This window comes from Pantherophis guttatus, chromosome 2 (assembly GCF_059756535.1).
Source record: "Pantherophis guttatus breed Tessera chromosome 2, ASM5975653v1, whole genome shotgun sequence".
In the NCBI taxonomy this organism is placed as follows: Eukaryota; Metazoa; Chordata; class Lepidosauria; order Squamata; family Colubridae; genus Pantherophis; species Pantherophis guttatus.
In genome coordinates this window covers 67,538,391-67,551,872 of record NC_142064.1, presented here as the reverse complement: position 1 = coordinate 67,551,872, position 13,482 = coordinate 67,538,391, and the positions used below count along the sequence as shown (strand labels likewise).

General features: G+C 39.4%; 1 protein-coding gene across 1 annotated transcript in view; it reads right to left on the bottom strand.

Moving 5' to 3' along the window:
* Positions 1 to 13,096, bottom strand: part of NMRK1 (nicotinamide riboside kinase 1) — a 122,616-nt gene extending 109,520 nt beyond the window's left edge. The window contains exon 1 of the mRNA XM_034410224.3: positions 12,905 to 13,096. The gene's annotated coding sequence lies outside the window, so the exon portion shown is untranslated. The remainder of the gene's footprint in view (positions 1 to 12,904) is intronic.
* Positions 13,097 to 13,482: the final 386 nt, after the last annotated feature.

Genomic DNA, 13,482 nt, shown 5'->3' with positions numbered 1-13,482 from the left:
TCTGCTTCATTGATTATGCTAAAGCCTTTGATTGTGTGGATCACAACAAATTGGGGCAAGTTCTTAAAGAGATGGGAGTACTAGACCATCTTATTTGTCTCTTGAGAAACCTATATGCGGGTCAAGAAGAAACAGTGAGAATCATGGAATCACTGATTGGTTCAAAATTGGGAAAGGAGTCCAGCAAGCCTGTATACTGTTGCCCTGCCTATTGAACTTATATGCAGAGCACATCATGAGAAAGGCAGGGCTAGATGAATCAAAAGTTGGAATTAAGATTGCTGGGAGAAATATCAACAACCTCAGATATGCAGATGATACCACTCTAATGGCAGAAAGCGAAGAGGAACTAAAGAGCCTCTTGATGCGGATGAAGGAGAGTGCAAAAGTTGGCTTGAAATTCAACATTAAGAAAACTAAGATCATGGCATCCAGCCCTCTCAATTCCTAGCAAATAGATGGGGAAGAAATGACAGATTTTATTTTCCTGGGCTCCAAGATCACTGTAGATGGGAACTACAGTCAAGAAATTAAAAGAAGCTTGCTCCTGGGGAGGAAAGCTATGGCAAATCTAGACAGCATACTAAAAAGCAGAGACATCACCCTGCTGACAAAAGTGCATATAGTCAAAAGTGCATATAGTCAAGGCTTTGGTTTTCCCAGTTGCAATGTATGGCTGTGAAAGTTGGACCATAAGAAAGGCTGAGTGCCAAAGAATTGAGGTCTTTGAATTAGGAGAAGACTCCTGCAAGTTTCTTGGACTGCAAGGCGATCAAACTGATCAGTCCTAGAGATCAACCCTGACTGCTCTTTAGAAGGCCAGATCCTGAAGATGAAACTCAAATACTTTGGCCACCTAATGAGAAGGAAGGGCTCACTGGAGAAGAACTTGATGCTGGGAAAGATTGAGGGCAGAAGAAGAAGGGGCTGACAGAGAATGAGGTGGCTGGATGGAGTCACTGAAGCAATAGGCATGAGCTTGAGTGGACTCCGGGGAAGGACAGGAAGGCCTGGAGGAACGTTGTCCATGGGATTGTGATGGGTTGGACATGCAACTAACAACAACAATGTCATATAATTAAGTGATATTCAGATCTCCAGAGTGAATGGCTAGAGGTCCAATGTCTTCTGTCAGTGGCCTTCTATGTCTCTCTACACTAATTCCTCTTGTTTTGGGAAACAGGTTAACACTTTCTGCAGCTACTGCCTAGCTACTGCCTACTGTCCAGTCATTTAATTTCAGTGTGCAAGACAGAAATTCAGATTACTCCTATTAAAATCCACAGTTTTCATTATAATTTAGTGATTTTTTAAAGTACACAAATCCATGTTTCAGGTTTTTTCACTGCAGTGTAACTAGCTAAAGAATGCTGTTTGTTCCCCCTCCTTTTTTTTGCTCCATACAATTCTCATTTAAAAATTAAAGCCTTCCAGTATAGAATAACATTTTTTCTCCAGGATTAACCTCAAACTCTAGAGATTCAAACTTCAAATTTGAAATGTCAATGTGCTGAAATGTGACTTTAGGTCACTCTCTTGCTAAGAAGAAATCTACTTATCTTTTGGTTACTTTATTGCTTTATTGGTGAAAAGAAAGCTCATTCTAAACTACCAGCCTGTGGTGTTTCTCACTTGATTTATTATAGATCTTAACTTTGAAAAGGCAGAGAGAACAAAAATCCCACCCTCCTCTTCTGAAGGGGATCAGCTCATTGAGCTAGCAGAAGGTCAGCTGCCAGCTCATGCAGAAGCGGTTCACAAGAAAAAGAGAATGAGAAAGTCAGTTAAGTTGAACTTTTAATCACTTTATAAGGATAAGGATAAGGATAATTTTATTTCTATACCGCCCCTCTCCCGAAGGACTCGGGGTGGTGTACAGCCAGGTAAAAACACAATACAAATATCACAATTTAAATTTAAAAAATGATTAAAAGTATTACATTTAAGGCCAATTAACTAAAAAACCCAAAAATTTAAGAATTCCAAATTTAAAACTCAATTTATAAAGCTAGCCCTGCCTGTCAGAAAAGCTCTTTCCCATGAATGACAACTTTTTAAATGACTTGTTTTATATAGGCAAAAATGTTAAACAATAATCTGAATCAACTACTTCAGGATTTGAATAAAAAAATAGGCAAGCTAAAAAGTTTGGTGACTGAATCATGGGATCTAAGATTACCGCCAAATCTGTATTGCTATAGGAGAAGGAGAGGCCAGGTCTGAGGGTGGAGTCAAGAGAGGACCCAGCCTAAAATGATTACATGTCCACAGATGCTCCAAGTTCAGCCCTTTCCCTTGAATTCCATTAAGTCTTATCTAGTGCCAATTTAGTGCTGACCATAACTTGACTAGTTTATTGTGTACAGACATGAGCAATAAATCAGCTCCACTGGAACTTAACATGTGGTCCTGATTCCTCTTACCTGACACTTATATTCCCAAAACAAGCTTCCCAAGACAGTTATAGTCCCAAGCTTTGATTGTTGGAACTAAAAGGCTTCTTCTGACAACCAAAATGCCTGGACAGGCTCATGAGAGAGGATATGACCATATTAATAATGTTGTACCACACGATGGAAGGCTTTATAGCTGACAGCCAGTAACTTTGATCTGGGACCCGAAAGATAATAGACTTGGAGCTGCTAACAAAAGAGCCACATGCTCACTATAGACAGAATAGCCTTATAAGATAAATAGGATAGCCACATAGCTAATCCTTAAAAATATAATTAGTATGCATTTTCCATCACAAAATTTCAGTATGGAAAGTGATGCTCATATTTCAGCAATAGCATATGAATATCTATCCAATCTGCATGTGAAAGTTAGAGAAATAACCTCCATTGAACACTTGAGAGTTCAGGTGAAATACACAAATAGACACACCCACAATGACAAGTCCAGAAAATAACTTCTAATATAAGTCTGTAGAGATTCTCAGTCATCCAGGTCATGGTTATCCCAAAGGTGCTTTTTCAGGAGGCAACTGGACTTTCTTGTTTTTTTTCTTTTGAAGATGTTTCACTTCTTATCCAAGAAGCTTCTTCAGCTCTGACAGGATAGTGGGGAATGAAAGGATTTGCCAATCTGCAAGGAATATAATTCTTCTTCAAAAGTAAAAACAAAAAAACCCAAGAAAGTCCAGTTGCCTCCTGAAAAAGCAACTTTGAGACAACTTCTAATACACGTTTTTAAAAGGGGCTATGAATAACCTTGTTGATGTCCTACATAAAATTATACGTGCCTTATTTTTCTTGTCTTTTCTGTACCCAATCAAAATAATATTGAATGAGCTGAAAACGGCTTGTGAGAAGGAAAGGTAAGGAACTACTACCAGGCTGACAACTTTTGAAGATGAAGATCTAAAACAAAGGCTGGTCTTAGTTTCCCTTTCACTAAATGTCTTCATTGGGTAAATCATTTCTTCAATAACCAGAGAAAGAGATACCAGAGGCAAAGAAAATTTTTGCTTTTTTTATTTGTTGGGAAAAATTCAAGAGAACCAGATTGTTTCAGGAGAAATAAACACAACGAATCAGTCATTCAGTCAGCCACTGAGAAGGAAAGGGCAGAAATAGATTTCACTAAGTCAAGCATTTGTTGCAATGTAACAAATTTATTTTTTTGATATGTCAGAAGTGGTGGGTTTCTAAAATATCAACTTGTGTATAATTTTAGAGGGTCAAGGTTAGAATCAAGGGTTCCACGAGCTAGAATCTTTTCTTCCCCAATTATCAGCAATGATCCATCCAAATTAAGCCCTTATAAAACCGTTGATTTCAACCAAGCTCAGGGAGCACCAAGGATCCTTTTTTTCAACCCTGAGTTACAAATTTCTCTTTTATCAGTAGATGGTTCTTTAATTGAGAAGGGATCTTTTTACATACTTAAGAGCTTCAAGATAACTGGGCTTTTCCTATGAGTGGTGACTCTGAATCATGATCAGTTGTTTGCAGTCAGCCAAAAGTCTCTTAGTAATGATCTCTAGCAGACATTCCATTTTGCAGAAAGCACCTGGGATATCTGCCAAATTACTCCAGCTTTGTCTCTTAAACTCAGGAATAGGGATGTTATGCTGTTGTATGATAGATTAGCTGTAAGAAGATAATGCTAAAATCAATTTGAAGTAAGCCTGTGTGTAGGAGATCCCACGATCAGCTCCATTTCTAGTTTGGTTTAAAAGCATCCAGTAGTAAGCAATGGGAAATATCTCTATGAAGGGCTCCCTGCTCCAGCTGTTCACACCTTTCCAGATGTTCACAGGAGTCAGAAAGGGCACAGGTCCAAGCAAGGAACAGTAATCACTCCCAAAGTTTTATGTACTTTTTTCTCAAATATTTTTTCCTCCATTGCCAGGTTGTTAAGCTATAGTCCTGAATAGTTGCAAGCAAGATCTTCCATGTGCTAATTCCATTTTATGTTTGGATCCAATCACTAACCACTGAATTACAGGCACTGCGGTTTTAATAATGTCTATTTGTAGTTTATGGTATAGCATTGGCAGAAAGTCCTATGCTGTGTTAAAAAAATGTGTCAATTTTCCCCCCAAAAAATTACTTTGAGTGTCACTTTATTACGCAATCATAATATAACATTATTTATCAGCCAAGTCACAGGGACTGAAATTGGTTTACGGCCTTTCTCCATCCTCCAAATGTATTGAAATTTACACTTATCTTTCTTGGGAGGTCACATGCTGCAGCAGCAAGTGAGAATAAAAAGTAGATGGTCTCTGGCTGTGTTATGCATGTGAGTCAGGCCAAGATTCTCTATTTTTTCCTGGCTTGGGAGTAAAATAGTTTTGGAGGAGGGCTCTTTAAAAAAAAAAAATCAAAACTGTGGCATGCCTTTTTAAGGCTTGCAATTTGGTTGTAATTTATTTTCCTTCCAAAATGCTCAAGATTTTTGGTAATTGGGACAAGAGAGAAGGGAAGTATATGGAGAGCATCCCTAAAAGGTGTAGAAATGACGTGTTGTCCAAGCCCTTGATGTTAGATATTGACAGGATAGTTCTCCCTCTGGTCCGCTGTTTGGGCCGGGAAGAATGCTTAAATATGATTGGCTGGTTTCTCAGACAGCTCCCTATAAAAGGGCTGTCTGTCTGAGTGGCGAGCTGCTGGATTGTAAATAGTTGCTGAATAAAGAGCTGTTGTCTGAAGCCTGTCTCCAGTCTCTTCAATCCACCTATCTAACACTTGATATAGTCCACCTCCAGTATAAAGTATTGTTTTATGCTAAGGGTGTCCAGTCTTGGTATTTTTAAGACTTTAACACCCAGAATTCCCCAGCTAGCATGGGGAGTTGAAGTCCACACGTTTTAAGGTTGCCAAGCTTGAACATCCTTGTTTTATGCTATTAATTCAAGCCTGACCTCTATCAGACAGGTCTAGCTAAATGTATATTCTAAAGGAGATTAAAAACTGCTGTTCAGTAACTAAAAAAGAAAGAAAAAAAATTCACACCTAGAAAAAATGGAATGGGATTTTACAACTGCACAGATAAATTGTAATCAAGTCTGCAGTTTGAATACAAACTGGTATTATGTGATAAAGAAAGATTATAGTCTAGGCATGACTGCACCTGGCGATGTTTGGCCCCAAAATTATTCTTACTGCACACAAAGCACGTTTACACATTGCCTGTCTGAGACATAATAAACGCACTGTGAAGATCCCGAAGTGGTTACTTCTAAAGTTGGCTCCTCTGAGTACATCTGTCTGGCAAGAGAACAATAACCTAGATCAAAGTGAGCAACAGCCTTCAGGCATCTTCTGAGCCTATTGTGTGATACCGCAAATGCTTATCCAGCGAACACGTGCTTTAAATTAAATGGGCCGAATATGTGCACCATGAACAAGTCACTTTCACTCCTATGAATCGGCCTTTTTTTTTTTTCTTCATTCCAGCTATGCAAACATCCTCATGGCTGAACATTTTTGTGATACGTTGTGAGTCAAACCTGCTTTTGTCTTATGGGAGAACAGTGGAGGAAAGGGCCTGAAAAAAATCACAGTGATGGAATGATGCCAAAGACAAGATGAGACTCGTACACATCACGTATTTCAGAAAATTGTCGCGACGTTTTAGAATATTTTTTTGAAAATCTTTAACAGGGAACAAAATGCTGAATGCCTCTGAGAAAAAGAAAGTCCTTGAATTTTACACTACCTAGTAGGAAGTGCTTCTGGCTGAGATAAAACCCTAAAGCTCTGCAGCACAGTTAACCTAAAGCCTCTTTTCAGATGTTATGTTGCACAACTCCCGCATGGGAAATTTAGGTTCCTAGAATTGGGTCGCCCTCCAATTCTGATGAAATAGAAATGGGCCTGGATGGATGAATTTTGCACTCAGTATCCTTCCATGGACGCCACTGCAGAATAGTGTTCTGCCCCAGCTCCGGATTCCCGAGGATATTGACACACACCAACGGTCCTTATCAAATTTATTAAGTAGCAAGAATAAACCAAAGTCCGGCAAAGGTTGGCAACCAGCCCAGAAAACAAGATACGATAAGACTTTTCCAAAAATGCTCTGATGATAATTACAAGTTGTTTCCAGCAAGAAATTACTAACTGCATGTGACTTAAATAGGCTAAGGGAGTGGCCAATTATCCTCAATCCTTACTCTCGAGGAGACCTCCTCCTCCTGAGTAGCCACTCCTGCATTTTGGCAGCCCTGCGTGCTCGAGCATTGAGAAGAGGCTCCTCCACTTCGCTCTCTCCACTTGAAGGAGCCTCTGGAGGTTCTGAAGGCCCTGGCTGATTCTCTGCCTCTGTCACCACATCCTCTTCAGCCTCCTCGCTGTCCGACGTGAGTGCCGGCTGCGCAGGCTGCTGGCGCAACACCACACCAGCCTCCTCCTCGTCGGGATCAGCCACGATCCGCACAGGCCACTGGTGGGCCACAACAAATAGAAGCAATGAGAGAGAGTGAGCTGGAGGCACACCAATGAAGAAAAGTCTCCAAAATCCGCAGACTCTATTTTAAAATTTTAACTCCTTTTCATTAGCTGAATATTCCATATTTTTCCAAGGTAACTAACTTGTGACCAAATATCAAATCAAGATAAATCTCCAAGTGCTTCAAAGATCCGCTAAAAGGATACAGATTACCAGCTGTCTTCAAGGAATATAAATCCTTCCATTCCCCATTATTGTGTCAGAGATGAAGAAGATTCTTGGATGAGAAGAGAAACATCTTCAAAAGAAAAAATCAAGAAAGTCCAGTTGCCTCCTGAAAAAGCACCTTTGGGACAACCATGACTAGGATGACTGAGAATCTCTACAGACTTATGTCAAATCAAGCTTTGTTTTAAAAAAAGTTGGTTTCCTGGAGCACTCCAGAACATGCCAATGATTGTTGGCATGGCTACTCCTGTTTAAATGCATGCAATAAGTTTCCACAAGTCTTAATGTAACTATTTAGTCATTTTATGACCTCTCAAACTATAAAATGAAAACCTTGTTGTGTCATGACAGCACTAGACTACCATCTTCAGCTCTTAGAGGCCAACATTATCCAAAGTGTAGGCAGTCAAACCAAAGCTCTCTGTCACTATTTTAGCACAATAGTCTTGCAACTATATAACACTACTTGCTCCATAGAGTAGTGTTCCTGATCTTTTTGTAACTCATATTTGCCTTAAAGACGTGATGGTGAACCTATGGCACGCATGCCAGAGGTAGCACACAGAGCCCTCTCTGCTGGCATGTGCACCGTTGCCCCAGGTCAGATCTCCATAGCATTTCTTTTGTGAGCTTCTGTTTCCCTGCAAACGAAGAAACAGAAGCTCACGAAAGAAAAAGATCTTACCTCTTGTCACACTGCCGGTGTTGGGATGCCCCACCTCCTGCTGGCCAGCTGGTCTTTGGGTCTCTGCTACCCATGTGCGCATGTCTGTAGAAGTGCATGCACATGTCCACATGTGCGCTCATTTGCACACACGCACTTTCAGTTTGGGCACTTAGTGTCTAAAAGGTTCACCTTCACTGCCTTAGAGGCTAGTGCTATCTGTCAAATCCTTTACCTTATTCTCAGCCTGGGCCTCACCCAACCCCCACAATGCATTTTTCAGCTATGGATTCCTATCTTGAATTCAGAGGACATTGAACGGACAAGCTATGAATCTTGTTCCACAATTTCTCCCTGGATTTGGCCTGGCCTAAATTAGATTCCTTCTGTGGTTTGATCCTAATAACATTGCGTCTGAATCAGTGGTGAAATCCAATTTTTTTTTACTACCGGTTCTGTGGGCATGGCTTGGTGGGCTTGGTGGGTGTGGCACAGTTGTTTAAATCTCCATTCCCACCCCACTCCAGGGGAAGGATACTGCAAAATCCCCATTCCCTCCTCACTCCTGGGGGAAGGATATTGCAAAATCTCCATTCCCTCTCCACTCTGGGCCCAGCCAGAGGTGGTATTTGCCAGTTCTCCGAAGTGCTCAAAATTTCTGCTACCGGTTCTCCAGAACCTGTCAGAACCTACTGGATTTCACCCCTGGTCTGAGTTCTTCTACTGCGTAGGTGTAAATTGAGATTGATTGAAAGAGCTAATTGGCCCTGATAAAAGAGAGATGAATTTCTAACAAATACTGAGGGTGGTAGTTATTTAACAATAGTTACCTAAAGGAAGGATTGTGTGTGATGCCTTTCTAGAAAAAAACAAAAAATAAAGCAGAACCTTCAGATTGGAAAGATGCTCATGTCTTATATTTTAAAAAAGAATAATTTAAAAATATTTTGCATGTCTGCTTCAAGAACAAGAACTGAAAAAAGAAGTACTTTTTTACTGTTCATACTTATTGTTATAAACTTTAAACTTTAAACAATAAACTATTGTTATAAACTGTTATAAACTTTTAAAAAGACATTTTAAAATACACTGTAATTAAATTTCAAACATACTGTAGTTCAAATTCAAGATATGGAACATTTTTCATTGAAAGCAGAAGACTGATGATTTGAAAATATGGGGTTAACATTGCAGGTTTCAGAATGTACAAAGGTAGCAGTGTATACATCTGCACCAATAAAATTATAAATCTGTATCAATCCTTTACCAATGATGTACTGTAATTCAACATCCATGTCTCATGCCAGCCAACCAGGTATCCATTACAGTCTAAGCTGAGTTTTGTCACATGGAAATCAAGCTGAAAGTATCTATCTGAGCGACATCTATTTATTTCAGAGAGAGCGCAATGCAATCATCCAAAATGAGAATCTTTGTATACAGTTAATGTGAAATATTTTCCAAACTGGTGATCTCATGAAGAAAGATTGAATTCTGTGACTGTGCTGTCTGCCAAGTAGAACACTGATGTAAGATATATAAATGCCATGGTCTAATGCCAGATGGCAGCTGAAATTATACTGTGTACATTGAGATGGTTTTAACATGGTTAGAATAGTGATTATTACAACTGTTTTCCAAGGCAAAATGTGAAAACATGGTTCTGGATGTAGGATGAGAATGCTTCTCTGCATATAAGAAAAGAAAGTGGGGAGGAGGAATGAAACAATTTGGAATTGAAAACAAGTTGTTTCTCATACTCAGACAAGGGTATCATTGCATGGTTCCTTAATGGCATCAAAGTAATTTGGGAGAATGAAAATAGCAAAATGCCTAACAAAATGGAAACATTTGTTCTTGAATATGAGCAAAAGCATTAAAAGGAGGAAAGCAGCACAATGGAAGTGTGATTTACTGGAATTATTTTTTCATGTAGCTTTTTCCAAGAAGAACTGCATGTGTCTGATAGAGAAAAGAAAAGCTCCCTACTAAGGATTTCCCATTCATACAATGTATGTATTTTTGACAGGGCAGAATATGAATTAACCATGCAAAAGGGCAAAAGAATGAACAACGTAAAAGAGAAAAAAGAGTTTTCAGACAGGTAGCCTGCCGTTTCAGTATACTAATTAATATAAAGCCTCTTCCACATGGCCATATTTTCTATTGTTTGATCATCAACCATCGATGGCATTTTCCACCATTTTGGAATATAATACATTATATATACATATACATTATATATATATATATAATGTCTCTCTGTGTGTGTGTTTATGTGTGTGTGTGTGTGTGTGTGTGTGTGTATGTTCCAGCATAACTCTGGAACGCCTTGAGCAATTTCAACCAAACTTGGTACACAAATGACTTACTTTCTGGAAACAAATACTGTAGGGGTAAGACACCCCTAACATCCTTCGGGGTGTGTGTTCTGTTAAGATACAGCCAATTGTGCCTTAAAATGGCTGCTACTGTACTGCCTTAAAATGGCTTCTACTGTACAGCACAGGGAGTTGCCATGTCACAGTACTCCACAAGGGGGTTCCCACTGGTAAAGCGGAAAATCCAACATTAGAAATTGTGTTTGGTCTGGACATTTTCAACAAGGCTTTGATTATTCTTGAGGACAAATGTATGACCATGATCAATAAAACACTACTGCAACTCGGCCTGTCTGCACCATTACAAGACCAACACGATGTACTTCACACAGATTACATACAAGAAAAGAACTACAACGTCGAAAAGCTTAGTGCATATATCGCGGAAAAGAAGCCACTTCTAAATCAAGATTTTAAAAAAGCATACCAAATGATCACGGATCAGCTAGCAAAACAACAAGGTGGTATCATTTTACTTCACACTTCTGGGGACACAGGGAAAATATTTTTTAACTATTTTAATTCTCACCAAAAGCAGGACTCAGGGTGAAGTTGCTCTTCCTGTCTAATACAGGATTGGGATAAATAAATACCCAGGTAACACCGAGTTATCAGCTATTGTTAAAATAAAAAGCTCTTATCCAGGGGTGAAATGTAAAATCTGTTACTACAGGTTCTGTGGACATGGCTTGGTGGGGGGGAGGGTAATGTGACTGGGTCGGCGTGGCCAACTTTTTTTGAAAAAAACTTTTCAAAGCATTTTTTCTAATGCTTTGAAAACCTCTCTGCCAATCAGGAACTCAGTTGGGATCGTCAGAGAGGCTTTTTAAAAAATGCCTCTCTGCCGATCAGGGAACTCAGCTGGGATCGTCAGAGACTTTTCAAAGCATTTTTTTAACCACCTCTTTGGCCAAGAGGTTGCAGAAAAAAATGCTTTGAAAAGCCTCTGATTATCTCAGCTGAGCCGCGCGATCATCAGAGCCTTTTTTTTTTACCTTTAAAAGCATTTTTGCATCGGAAGAGGTTGTAGAAAAAATGCTTTTAAAAGTTAAAAAAAAGCCTCTGATGATTGTGCGGCTCAGCTGGGCATGGTGGCGGGGGGCCGCAGGGATTTTTGCTATCAGTTCTCCGAACTACCCACCACCATCGCTACCAGATCCGGCGATCCGGTCCGAACCGGAAGCATTTCACCCCTGCTCTTATTGCTCTTCAGAAGACTTCTGTATCTCCTTCTGGAAAGCTGAAGAGTTTTAAAGTTAGGGCAAGTCTAATTTTTTTAGAGGAAAATGAGGGATCCTCACAGAGAAGCATCTCTCTCTTGGCCTCCAATCCTTCTGATGTCCTAATAAATGGAGTTTAGAAGTGATTCCTCTGGGATGTGTTGATTCTAGCTGAAGAATGTAGTCCTGAAGATACCATGACACTAAGCCAGCACTTATTATCAAAACCAACACTTTAAATGGCAGCCAGACACTTATTGGGAGCTTAGGCAGGACCTATAACACAGGTGTAATGTACTCATGGCATCCGGCCCCCTCAATTCCTGGCAAATAGATAGGGAAGAAATTGAGGTAGTAACAGATTTTATTTTCCTGGGATCCAAGATCACTGTAGATGGGAACTACAGCCAAGAAATTAAACAAGGCTTGCTCCTGGGGAGGAAAGCTATGGCAAATCTAGATAGCTTACTAAAAAGTAGGGACATCACCCTGCCAACAAAAGTGTGTATAGTCAAGGTTATGGTTTTCCCATTTGCAATGTGTGGCTATGAAAGTTGGACCATAAGAAAGGCTGAGCACCAAAGAATTGAGGCCTTTGAACTATGGTGCTGGAGAAGATTCCTGCGAGTCCCTTGGACTGCAAGGCAATCAAACCGGTCAGTCCTAGAGATCAACCCTGACTGCTCTTTAGAAGGCCAGATCCTGAAGATGAAACTCAGATACTTTGGCCACCTAATGAGAAGGAAGGACTCACTGCACAGCAAAATATTGTTCTTATTTTGGCCTTACATCAATAAAAATTAAATTAAACACAATTCTGCTGTAAAGCTTTAATTTGGATAAGGATTCCACACTGCCTTAGTTAGTTTCCATGGAAAACAGTGGTGAGTGTTCAAATATTGGACCTAATTGGAGATAGGTAAGGCTAAAAGTCCTGGCACAGAAAAATGGAAAATAAGCAAATTAAAATCTTAGGAACACACGAGTAGGAGCTCAGATCCTTAAAGCTTCAACAGTTTATTATTAATTCAGTTGATGCCAACTGACAATTTCTGAGAAATAAAGTGTCTGGAATGTAGTTCCAAAATATTTAAAATTCATCTCACAATGGAGTTCAAAAATTACAGGAATAAAAGCTTGTTGTATTAAAGGAGAAATAGTGAAAAAAAATAAGCACCTGTCCATTTAATCCAAACTGGATCAATGGCACTGATCTTCAAGTTCTCACGTTAGACAATATTTTACACATCTAAGCAAAAATCCCAATCTTGTATTTGTTAAACAAATGAACACGGACAGGTGAAGAAAAATAAAACCTAACATCACAATGTCAAGTAATTACAGTTCCCATGGCAACTGACAGTTATATGAAACTAACCTCCCTTCTAATAAAAAATGGCTCACCTCATCGGCCTTTCCAAGGATAGACAGTCCAGGAAGTTCCCTAGGATTGCAAACAGCATGGAGAACAGACAGAAATGCTAAAAAGGTTGATGTGGTGAGTAGCTTACCATTATGGAGACTAGTGAGCTGAGTGGGAACTTTGTAGAGCTGAAAACAATGAAGAAAAGTGGATGTTTGTTTGCAAAGATTCAAAATTCCTGTTCCTTGTATGATTATTCAGACCTGTTGTCCTTTGGCACGTGCTCCTCTCAAAACACAGCAATGCAATTCATTCATACAAACAACCAGTGCAAGAATATCTGTGAAGTAGAAAATAGACACAATAATGTGCATGAATCATGAATGAATCATGCTCAACAGCCTTATAAATGCTATAAAATCAAGTATAAAAATTGCATTTACAATTATAGACTAGAAGAAACGGGCATAAAAATTTAGAAAGTTCACAGATTTTTATTTTTAAAGGAAAGCAAAAACAAAAAAAAGTGAAAGAGTGAAACCAATAAAAACTGAATGAAGGAGAAACAGAGGGACCGCAACTTACAGATCTACCCATCCCTAAGAACAGGAGTGGGCATCTATGGCCTCTTTACAGCCTGTAGACTTAAACTCTCCAAATTCCTAAACCAGCATGACTGGCTCAGGACTTCTGAGAATTGAAATCCAAAGGTCATAAAAGGGCCAT